The 12321-nt window shown below is 55.7% G+C and overlaps 1 protein-coding gene across 3 annotated transcripts in view; it reads right to left on the bottom strand.

The window, feature by feature from the left end:
- The window catches only part of PRR5 (proline rich 5), a 51894-nt gene that overhangs the window by 32336 nt on the left and 7237 nt on the right, over window positions 1-12321 (bottom strand). Inside the window, exon 1 of one of the 3 annotated variants that reach the window (XM_059937133.1) lies at window positions 1885-1932. The exons of the other annotated variants lie outside the window; for them this stretch is intronic. The gene's annotated coding sequence lies outside the window, so the exon portion shown is untranslated. Of the gene's footprint in view, window positions 1-1884; window positions 1933-12321 lie in introns of those variants that run through there. 3 annotated transcript variants of the gene reach the window in all.

The following is a 12321-nucleotide window of genomic DNA, read 5'->3' as shown; positions in this document are numbered from 1 at the left end:
TCTGGCCCCTGAACGCTCACAGAGCCGGGTCCACATCTGCCTTTCCTGACCCGGATAAATGCAGCTGCCCTGCAAGGCGGCCCTGCCACCATCCCCACTGTGCAGACAGGTGGACTGAGGGCACGCAGGGCAGAGCTGGGTGGACTGGGCTTGATGTCCAGCTTTATATCCTCCCGAGGCACTTTCCTGGCCAGCGGCCTTTTCTTAGAAGAATCCTTGGAAAGAACAAGTACCGCTCAGGACATTAGAACTCACACTGATAAAGAAAAGCCACAGGAGGAGGAGCCTGAGATCAGGACCAGGTTGGTGGACGTGGGAGCTTTGGAAGTGCCTTTTCGTGTATTCTTCCAAACAGCCCTGTGAGGCAGGAATGACTAGCTCCAGTGGGGGGAGGTGGGGGGTGGGGGTGGCTACGTTCTTGACTTTGTAAACAAAGCCCAAAGAGCCCAGAGGGGAGGTGACGCGGGGTCAGCTGGGCTCTGCCAAGTCTAAGGCTTCGCTCCCAGAGGAGCGGCATCCCCCCAGGACGGCGCTCCACTCGCCATCCTCCCGCTTCTGCAAGGACGGAGCTCACAGTACACGAAGGGATGCATTTAATGCAGGAGAAAGTGTTGCGGAGATTCGCTGTAAGGTTTGGGGGGGGGGGTGCCCATCTCCTCCTAGGGGTGAGAGGTACCCCTTACTGAGGGCTCGCCCCGGCCGGCCTGGCCCACGGTCCCCACAGTAACCCCGCCAGCTGGGTTGTCTCATCCTCCACTGCAGATGGACGTTGAGGCCACAGATCCTGTGTCACCTACCAGGTCACAAGCTGAGAGGGGCAGGGCCAGCATAGATGCAGGGGTCCCTATTCCAGTCCCTGGCTTCTTCCACGGTGGGCCGTGGACTGAACCGAGGCCCGCTCCTGGAGGAGACTGGGACCCTCCCCGCCCGAAGCCTGGGCAGGTAGCACCCCTGTGCTGTCCCCCAGCCCCTGCAGGGCCAGCCAGCGTAGGCCCCGTCCCTGTCCCTGTCCCTGGAGCCTGCCCACCTCTGGGCCTCGAAGGCGCCAGACTTCACCACCTCCCCCGCCCCAGACACGGCCTCCTGGCCTCACAGCCTACGGGCCTCCACCCTGCTGCTGGCACACCCACTCTGCCACCCAGGTGTGACCTGTCCGTCTGCTCAGAGGCTTCAGCCGAGGCCCCTAGCCTGCAGGAGGAACCCCACGTTTCCGGCAGGGTGTCCGAGACCTCCGCGCTCTGGGCGCGGCACTGATACATCTCTGCTGCGTCTCCCACTAAAGCCCCTCCAGGCCCCGTCCTGCTGCCCCCAGCCCCCGAGGAGGCAAAGCAACCACTGTTCTACAGCCTTTCTGCCTGCTTCCCACCTCCGGGCCTTTACCCAGCCTCTGCCCTCTGGCTGGATGCCCTTCCTCCCTTCCCTCCAACTAGTTTCTTTTTCAGTGATTATATTAATAGTAAAAGGCAGTAAAGAATTGTGATTCGGGGCATGGGCTCTGGAGCCAGATGGCCTGGGCTGGATTGTGGCTTCACTAGTTGACAGCTGACCACCTGGGGCTGAGTACTTCTGTTGAACTGTGCCTCAGTTTCCTCATCTGTAAGATGACAGTCAGAATAATACCTTCCTCCCTGGGAGATCCCAAGGCTGTAAGTGTATTCAGAGACGTCAAATGCTTAGGATGGGCCTGGCACACAGTAGGTGCTCAGCAGCCTTAGCCATCATCACCAGCTGGCCTCCCACTCTCCACTCGCAGTCCTCTGGCTTCCCCTGGGCACTGTGGCCCCACCCCAGTGATGCAGACCTTTCTCCCCTTGACCCAGCTCAGCCAACAATCCCCAGGCCGTCCTCCCTCTGTCTTGCGTTAGGATCTCGGGACGGGCCTACCTTCTCCATCAGATGCTCTCGGAGGCCGAGGCTTCTGCAAGCTGAGGTGAGAGGCAAACGCCCAGCGGACACGGACAAAGACTTTCTTCTTGACCTAACTGTAATCAGTCTCCTTGGAGCCCTCGGCTGGATGAGGCCTGACCTTGGGCTTCCCTCTCTGTCCTTGTAGGATCCACTGTGAGCAAGAATCCTAAGTCAGTTTAGTGAAAATCCACCACCCCCCACTGTCAGACCACCCCGCTGTCTCACCACCCTGGCTGGCCTTGAGCAAGGATTCGGCTGAGTGGGTCAGCAAGAATCCTCCTTCCCCAGATGTTTCCTCTTCCTACTTTCCCATCCACTGACCCCCGCCCTGCTCCTTGGCTATAAATCCCCACTTCTCCTTGTTGGAGTGAGAGTGAAGTCCAATCCCCCGCCCCGACTGCAAGACTCCATCTGTGATTCAGAAATGCAAAGAGCTCTGAAAACTCAGATTCTTCAGGGCTCATTCGGCCACAAAACCTGACCTGACCAGAAGTGAGGTTATTTAGAGTCTCTGTCTACCCTACTTAGTGGAGATCTTGTGCAAAAACTTTCCCCAGGATGCCTCCCTGATCCCTTCTACAGGGCAGCAACAGACTGCATTATCATTCAAAAAGAGTAGGAATTCCAAAGTCACATCTGGCCCTGGGGGTGTCAGTTGGATAAAGGACGGAAGATTTGCACAGACTGCAAGATGTGTCACAGAGCTGGCAGGTATGTGGATGAGCTGGATTCCACCGGACTCCAAAGATGGCCTGCAACTTAGTAGGAGAATTAGAGACAGGTATCTACAGGCTCTGAAAGTGCTTGGTAAGAAGTAGTAATACCTGGAGAGTATGATCATTATTTTGCATTAACCACTGAAAGGTCAATTTAGAGAACTACACAACCTGAAAGCTCTTTCCTACATACTGCCTAGAAATGCTGGATAAAAAATTACACACATCTAGGGGCTTCCCTGGTGGCGCAGTGGTTGAGAGTCTGCCTGCCAATGCAGGGGACACGGGTTCGAGCCCTGGTCTGGGAAGATCCCACATGCCGCGGAGCAACTAGGCCCGTGAGCCACAAGTGCTGAGCCTGCGCGTCTGGAGCCTGTGCTCCGCAACAAGAGAGGCCGCGATGAAGAGTGGCCCCCGCTTGCCGCAACTAGAGAGAGCCCTCGCACAGAAACGAAGACCCAACACAGCCAAAAATAAATAAATAAATAAATAAACCCAAAGTTAAAAAAAAAAAAAAACTCTAAAAAAAAAAAAAAGTTATTTAAAAAAAAAAAATTACACACATCTAAATGCATAACTGAGCTTGTAAGAAAGTGAGGATGATCACCAGGGGCCAGAATAATACTAGGATTATCATTAAGATAATCTTATCAGTGTACTTATAGCATATTTAATATTAATTTTACTGAGGGCCAGTATAATGCTTGCAATATGCAATAATTCAATAGGGAGTGATGCTCTCAAGTGTCTTAATGTATCAAGCCCTTGTGAAAATTAATAAACAGAAACCTCATTTAAAATGGATTTGGTAGGCCAGAAGGGGGAGCTCTCATACCCCATCACTCCTGGTCAACCACAGACCCAACAGGAAGAGACATACCTTTGCATCTCCAACAGGAAGAAGGTTACCACTTTACTAGCCAGCAGGAGGAAGGAAGAATTTCTCCTCGCCTGGCAACAGCCCAGCCAATGAGAGACTGGTACAATTCAGCCAATGAAAAGCCACTACACTTCAAACTCCCAGTTTCCTCCAATGGACTCTTTGTTTATAACAGCCCCTCCCAACTCCCCTTCTCTCTTATAAAAGAATGGTACCCTGGAGTCGCCTGTGGTTCACCATAGATTCTGCATCCTGAATTGCAATTCTTTGCTGTTCCCGAATAAACCCATTTTTGCTGGTAAAATAACAGGTGTTTTACTGTTTTCCGTCAACGCCCTCTAGCGCTTGCAGCAACCCCAACTACTGCTATTCCCATTTCACAGATGAAGAAACTGAGCACATCTCACGCTGGTGGAGCTGGGATTCAAGCCTAGGCAGTCCAGCTCCAGAGTCTGTATTCTTAACTATTACACTCTACTAGCTGTACTCTAATTAGCATAACATTTAAGTCACAGGAAAATACTGTGAACTAAAAACCCAGACGTTAAATGAAGGTGCCTTGTAGGGTAGGGAGAGGGATGTTGAGACAGAGAGGTTAAAACCAGCAGTCGGGAGATAAGACACCAGCAAGCAGGACGATGGGAGATGCAACTGACCTCTTCACAGAAAGCCAGGGGTCTCGAGGGGCTGCACCCCTAATAAATGGGTAGCCGGGAGAAAGATCTCCCCATTGACAGAGATGACAAGAAAACCTGTCTCTGACCACCTGAACTCGAGGTAGGAAAAAGCATGCACGGCTCCTGATAATCTGTAGCCAAGAGCCTACCTTCACAGGCTGCTGGGTTAGGGTGGAGACAGCCTAAACTGATTAACATAAACGTGGCCCCAGGCTGTGACAGCCTTAGGCTGCCAGGCACAGCAACCACAGAGAAGCTCTGGAGGGGTAAGCGCACAAGCCAGGCCTCCTGGGGTTTCCACAGATAAAGCCTGGCTGGAAATAAACTCATGATCTCAAATTATGCGACACACGGAGAAACAGCCGCTATGCGGGAAGGAGAGCAAACGCTACAAATGTCAGGATGAAATTCCTAAAACTTCAGCCACGAAACTATTGGAAAGAGACTGTAAAATGAATTTGCTTAACATAATCAAAGACAAAAGAAAGCATGGATAGAACAAGATGTTATAAAAGCCAGGTACCAGCTTACTGGGCACCTACCCAGGTGTAAAAGGGGATGGGACCCAGGACAAGGGAGCATCGTACGCAGTCTCAGCGTTGATTTCCTTGTCCTTCCCTGGTGTTCTGCAGTCAGTGTAAAAGTCCTCACTGACTCAAATGCCTGGCGCGTCCAGGAGGGTGTTAGGCACCAGGTCTACTCCTGTTTGGGCCACAGTGAAAACATCTGGCTCTGTACAGAATAGACAGCCTCAAGACAAATTGGAGCTTTCTGCTGCTCCGTGTCTAACAGAAGCCCATCTGGGAGGAAAAATTCTCATGAGCTTGGTCCAGAAGATATGCACTTACCCGTCACCCCAGATCAGAGCCTGTCAAGCCAGGGCCCTGGAGGTCCTGGAGTTTTTCAGGATCTGTGAAACCCTGAAATTGTCTGCATAACTCCTGAATGTGAGTGTGCCTTCTGTTGGGGAGAGGAGTGTGGCTTTCATGGGCTTCTCTAAAAGGGCTGGGACCCCACCTTCCGGCAAAGCCAAGGAATGAGCATGGCCCATCTGTATGGAATGTCTGTGGTACCCAAAGATTTTGAGTGGAGGAGGGAAAACATTATTTTTATAGTTAATACAGATGCCTTAATTACAGACTGAGGTGAAATCCTCATGGATTTTGAAGATAACACATGAAGCTTCAGTCATCTCAAGGTTATGGGCCTCACTGGGTCCCCCTTGCAGACCACCTGAGGATGCCCCTCTCCATCTTCCCTGCAGTTAGGAAAGCCTGAGGGTCCTCCTCCAGATACTAGGTCCTTGGATCAAGCCAGGATGCTGCTCACCACATCACACAGGGAGCCCTTTATGATGGCACCTAGGAGGATCATCCCTTGGATTTCATTACCAGGAAAAGCTGTGTTTTCATCTTAAGGGCATTATGAATCTAGTGAGTGATCTTCTTTCCCTCTTTGCTTTTGTTGCCAGGAAGCTCAGAGTAAAAAAATCAGTCCGTATCTCACACGTGTACTAGATCTCCTAGCATGTTTTGTTTTTGTTTTTGTTTTTTAAAATCCAGGAACATCTTGATAATGATTATAGCAATAACACAACCACAGTTATTACATTATAAGCATTTTCTAATAGCCAAGCACAGGCCTGAAGGGTGTACCATACGATCATACAGTCCCAATACCCTCTCACATAGGTATTGCCATTCCTGCTTCTGCAGACAGGGCTAATGAAGCTGCAGGAGGGGCGGTGATGTTCCCGTGGCACCTGAAGGGTGAGATCAGAGCAGTGGAGCCTCAGACAGGGCATTTCCCCTGGCAGCCTGCATAGAAGGGTAGCAGCAGCAATCAGGCTCCGCTTCCTCGGGAGGGGCTGGGGGCAGGGGTGGACGGGGGGGGGGGGGTGGGGGGAGCAGGAGAATGGGAGGATTCGACTCCTAGAGGTGTCTGGAGGGAAGGGACCCAGGACCCTGGAGTCCCGGACCCTCCAGCCCTCCGTTACTCTCTCCTCCTTACACACCTGACTCTGCAGTTCCTACACTTTCCTGGCCGTGAATGTGGTTTAAGTTTGGTAACTGACACAAGCAGCTAAGAAAGAGCATTTAACAAAACCCACCTGGCCCTCCTTTCCTACAAGAAAGGCCGGTCAATACAGTAAACACAGGGGGAAGTAAGAGAAGGGGATTCCCAAGAAAGGGTGCTGGGTGATCAGGCTCTGACGCTGCTTCCCAGGCCCTCTGCACCCCACTCTCTCCCACAGGAGGCCAGGTCCAAAGGCCCCCGGAATTCGTGTAGCCCAGCTGTCCATTTTACAGACAGAAAGACGGAGACCGGGAGCAGGGGTGGGACATGCAGGGTCACACACAGAGCAGGATTGTCCTAATGTGTGGCGAAAAGAGCAAATACTGGGGTCCTACTGGGTGCTGGGCCCCCCCACTCCCTCCCTCCTGGGGCAGCCAGGTCAGAATTTCCACCCACATTTTTCTCAGGAGGAAATTGAGGTTCTAAGGGAACAGACCTACCCTGTTGCACGGCAGGTAAGTGGAAGTGCGGAGATCGTGCCCTGCTCTGACCTGGAGGGCCCACACTACACGCTGTCACTCCGGGGGACCCCCTCTCCCCCCATCAAGTCATTAGTGATCATGAGCACCTACTGCAGGCCGGACGCTGTCCCCAGAGGAGGCCACGTTTGCCCTTCCCTGGAGAGTCGCAGGAGGCCGGGAACAGAGGAGGCAATGGGTGGAGGGTTATGGGAACCCCGAGGACACCAACTGCCTAGGGCGGCTCCGAAGTGCCCCCAGAGGCAGTGACATTTCAAACGAGCCTGGAAGGATGACCTCGCCCAGCAGGGCCGGGGCGGGGTGCAGACTTGGTGGCAGGAATTGGACGGACCGCAGCATCGATGAGGACGCGGGCTGAGCCATCAATAGAGGACAGGCCCTGCACTCAGCGGTCCCCGGGAGGGACTCGGGGCTCTGGAGGGCACGGTCAGGGCAAAGGCAGGAGGTGGCCCTCTGGCCTCCCCTTCTCTCCTCAGCACTCCTCACCCCGCTGCAGCTGCAGGCCCCAGACCTGCCCGGGGCATCTGCGTGGGGGGCGTCTGGGGATGGGCCGTGGCTGGTGCTCAGATGGGCCAGGTCTCTCTCCAGGCCGAAGGGGAGGGCATCACAGAGGGAGGGCAGAGCACACACAGAGCAGAGGCGGGAGATGCAGCCCGGGGAGGCGGGAGCCAGAGCTCCAGGGGCTGTGGAGGGTGTGAGGCCACCAGGCACGGGGCCCCAAAGGCTGGGAGGACAGTGGGTGCCACGATGCCGCCTCGGGGTGCGTGAGGGGGTTTGGGGGGAAAGGCTTCAGGAAGACCCCGTGATGAGTCCGAGTCGCCGCCCAGGGATTTTACAGTGTGACCACGCGGCTCACGCCCAGAGATTGGACAGTTAGATAAGGGCCTGAGCTTAGGATTCCGCCCCGAGTTCCAGCTTTGCTTTTTCAGGGGCTCTGCTTTCCCCGGGGCACTTAGAGTTGAGGCTGAGAAAAGCCAGCGGCCTCCGCCCCAGACGCCTTCTAAGTCACGGAGGCTGCTGCCCTGCTCTCTACGTCCTTCTCGCCGGTGACCTGGGACAGGGGCTGCCCTTCCCCCTTCCCCCCACGCATTATGCTCCCCCGGCCCCATTTCTGGGATCTGTAAGTAATGACTCTTGTGACTTTGCTTTTTTTGTGTGAGTGTATTGAAACTGTGCCTTCAGGGGTCCTGGGGCGCAGCTGGGCTTGGGCTCAGGGAGGGGACTCCCCACGGGCCCATAAGTCGCCCAAGTGACAGGGCCTGGGCAGATCAATGGCCTGACAGGGCCAGGAGCTGGCACAGGGACACAGCATCCTGGCACCTATTCTCCCTGGAGCCCCCCTCTGGGGTGCTGGGCGTGGGAGGGCGGCCCTGCCCAGCCCCCCGCCTGACCCTCAAGCGGCTCAGGTTTTAGCAGTTTCTGTTTTTGAGTCATGGAGGCCTGGGCTCTTTCTCTGTGGTTCCTGGTGTGGGTGGCAGATCGGGGTGGGGACCGAGATGAGAAGTCTGCCTGGGAGCTGAGGCTGCCATCTCCACTGTAAAGCTGCTTGGTGCCTCCTGCACTGGCTGGGCCCACGGGATTTCCCCAGACTCAGGGGCAGGTGACAGGAGCGGGGTCTCCTGGGCTTTGCCGCAGGGATGAGACAGAGGGTAAGCAGTCAGTCACAAGCTCCCAGCCCCTTACAGGGAGGTCGTCAGCTCATGGGTTGTCTGAAGGGAGAGGAAGGGGAGCCAAGAGCCTTCCTGAAGCCTCCCAGACAAATGAAAGCAGAAGTCAACTTCTTGGTGGAAGGTGCAGTCCTTGGAGGCCAGGCCCAGTTCACGTCCACATGCTTGCCCTTGTCCCACTGTCTGGGATAACCTTTCCCTAAGCCTGGTCTGCTTGGCCAACTCCTATTCATCCTGCAAAACCCTGCTCAGGGTGACGTCACCCACCTAAGCCTTCTCCACAAGCCCCACCCAACCCCACATACCCGTGCATTTGGAGGACAGTACTGCCCAGGCCACCTGTTGCAGTGGCACTTTCCCCAGGAGGCTCAGAGAGTGAGATCCCTCACTATTAAGGACATGCTCCTGTCTCTTTCCTTAGCTGGCTCCTGTGGTCCTAACCTGGCTAGCAGCTTAGTACTCCCCCCACACCAGGCCTGTCTGCATAACATTCCTGGGTGGGGTGGGCCTCGGCAGCCCCCTTCCCTGAGGACACAGGGACTGAGAGGGCCACACAATTTGCCAAAGCCCATGTGCACTTTTTCTCCAGTAAGTATTTCATGCGAATCTAATATGTACCAGGCCCTGAGCTAAGCGCTGGATTTGAACCTGACCTTGGCCAAATCTTCTACCCTGTGGCAGCCTCTGTGTCTGTCTGGCCTCATAACTGCTCTGGGAGCAAGCTAGAATGTGGGGGAGGGAGGGGGCTGTCCTCATTTTTCCAGCGGGGGACAGAGGCCCACACTGGGCACACGTCCAGGCCCCTGGGGGTCCACCCCACACCGCCTTCTCTGCCCACCTTGCCCGCCCAGCTGAAAGCCACAGGAGCAGGAGACCCTCACCCTCTCCTGGTGAAGCAAAGGAAAGAGAATGGCGGGCCCTGGCTGGGGCCTGGGCGGGCCTCTCCCTCTCCCCTCCTCCCCTCCTGCCCACCTACTGCCTACAGCACCCGCCAGAGCCCACTGTATTAGCATACATGCAGGGAGGAAACCCATCTGAGCTCAGCGACATCCCCCCTACCCCTTGCCCGGCACCAAGGCCTGCAGCCCACAGACCAAGGTGATGGCCGGTGACCTTGACCATCAGCACGGAGGCCTTTTCCCTTCATTGGCTGGTTCTTCTCTGCACCTTCAGGTAAAGCAGAGGACACCTTACCTGCACGGGGGCCGCCCCCTCTGTGGCTCGGTGGGCAGCTGTGTTCCCCACCTGCCTCTGAGTCCCCAGCTGGCCCGGCCCAGAGCATTCTGAACCGGCTCCCTCTCCAACAGGCCTGCTTTGTTTCTGCCACCCCCGCGGCCCGCTGCCCACACTCCCTCGGGTCCACACCTGGGGCTGTCCACGTTGACCTCCTTTAGGCTGCTTGAAGTTCTTTCCAGTTGGTCTTGTGAAATCAAACTCATTTCCCATTTCTGTGGGTTCTCCTCAGAGCCCTGTCCCCAAGGTGCCTCCTGTGCTTGTGTCTCGTCCCCCTAACCTGCCACCCTGGGCGATGCTCTAACCGTAGATGACAGAAATCGTGAACTCAGCGAATATTCAAGGGGTGGACCTGACCATTAGTTATAAGAAGGGTGCTCATTTGGTCTAAGATGTCAGGTTCTAATCCCCACTCTACGGATGACAAAACAGAGGCCCCAAGGCTTAGCGACAAGCAAGGGCTGCAGCAGAGGCCAGCTGGTCCCAGTTGGGCTCTGGGGACAAACACACCTGGATCTGAAGCGCAGCTTGGTCACTCACTGTACTTGGCCTCAGTTTCCCCATTCTGTAAAGTGGGGACACAGCAGTGCCAGTCCCATAGGGTCCCTATAGGGGTAAGGGTCGCCTGGGCTCCTTAGGGCACAGTGCCTCCCCCCCACCAAAGGCTGGTGGGTGGACCCTCAGGGGACGCAGCCATTGTGATTCTAACAAGAGCACCCCTCCCCCCACCCCTCAGGATCTGGTCCACACCCTCTCCTTGCAGGGTCTCTCACCATCCTCACCTCACCGTCATCCAGGTCTCCAGCCAAAGACCACTCCCCAGCCCCAGCACACCGGCCTCCCTAGCAACCCACCCCCATGCGCGCCCCCCGCCCTCCCCCCCTCCCCAGCAAGGTCCCAACTTCACAAGCCTGCAGGCTGGGCCAGGGGCCTCCTCTGGGCTTCCCACCATGACAGCTCCATCACACCATGGGTCAGAGTCCCAGCAGCCTCCTCCATCAGACCATGTCGGGTCAGTCCGACGGAGAAGGACTACCTCTCTATCAGACTGAGTGTTCCAGCAGCACGGGCTCTGTCGTTATGGCTCAGTTGCCTCATAGGGTTCAGCACAAGGCTCTCAACACCCACGCAAAGTCACTGAATGAACTTGAGAAAATTGGAAAAACACAAAAAAGTTGGAAGAGGAAATAAACCACCAGAGAAAGTTCTTGCTACCATCTTGGTGCATTTCCCTCCAGCCTTTTTTCTGTGCTGGTTGTTGAGTGTTTGTCGGACACCCCCGTGAGCGCCCCATGAACACAAGCCTGCCGCCTGCCCGCTTCTCTTCCATGAATAAATGCTGAGTTTGCAGAATGGACGTGAGGCCTGACAGAGGGGCTGAGTCGCTTGGGGTCATGCAGCTCCAAAAGGAGGGGCCCAGCCCTCCCGACCCCCAGGGCTCAGCACCCCCTGCCCCACAATAGTCTCAGCCCCAGAAGTCCTTATTTCCCGCTGTCTAGCTGAACGTCCATCGTCTGTGAAGGCCAGGAAAACGGGGGTCCCTCACAGAAACACAGGGAGTTCACACGTGAAGCATACCTTACAGGTTTGCGGCTGCCCCTTACCACACGTTCCTAAAACCCCAGGCCCGCCCTGATGTCCGACATTCACTCTCTCGTTCCTCAGACATTCTTGGGGTTCCACTCTGTGCCAACCCCGAGTTGAGCCCTGGGATCCAGAGATGAATCCAGCAGAGTTCTGCCCTCGGAGCCCCAGGCTGGAGGGGAGGAGACTGGGGAGCAGATCCAGTGCCGGATCAAAGATTCCAGGGTAAGGGGGCACGGGAGGGGCGCCTACCCACCCTGCCTGGGGTGGACGCAGGGCAGCCAGGAGGGCTTCCTGGAAGAGGAGGGTATCTTCCAGCAGGGGCTTGAAGAACCAACAAAAGCCTCCAGTGAAGAAGGGAAGAAAAGAGTTCCAGACAGAGGAACGGCAGGAAGAGGGTCCAGAGGAGGGAAAGGCGGACAGCAAACAGGAATATGAGATGACCTTCAGGCAGTGAGCGGGGAGATGACCTGGGCCACCCACAGGCCTCCCTCTCACAGCTGCGGGCAGCGAGTGCGGCTCCAGAGGCCAGTTCCCTTCAGAACCAAGCTTGGCAAAAACTTCCACCTTCAACCATCAGACCTGCAAGGCCCCTGGGGCAGTGGTTCCGGGTTATTTCCTGGGAGAACCAACCTCAAGGCCTGCCGGGATCTCTCTGGAAACCAGACCTGTCCCAAAGGCCAATCGATGTCCATCAGGCCAACGTGAAGATGTGACGGAGAACAAGGACACAGGTGTGATCCTCACTTGAGAAAGCAGATTCTACCCCCCATTCACAAATCGGAGACCAACCCACCAGAGGTCACAGAGCACATAAGCAAGCAGTTAAGTGGGCCCGGACACAGAAGCCAGCCCTCTCTGGCTCCGAGGGCGCCCCCAACCACGGCCCAAGTGTCCCCCATTGGTCCCCAGGGCCTGGAACGCTGGCCCCTGGCCAGTGCGCCCAGAATGTATTTTATGAATGAGTGAACAAAAGAATCCGAAAGCCCTGTCCTTCCGCCCACACCTCCGGCAGCAGGAAGGAGCCATCTGCTACTGGTTTTTGTTGTTGCTGTCACTCTGCAAATCAAAAGCACAAACCTGAAGTCACAGCTGTGTCAC

The sequence above is a fragment of the Balaenoptera ricei genome, chromosome 10 (genome assembly GCF_028023285.1).
Source record: "Balaenoptera ricei isolate mBalRic1 chromosome 10, mBalRic1.hap2, whole genome shotgun sequence".
NCBI lineage: Eukaryota > Metazoa > Chordata > Mammalia > Artiodactyla > Balaenopteridae > Balaenoptera > Balaenoptera ricei.
This window is presented reverse-complemented; position numbering and strand designations above follow the sequence as displayed.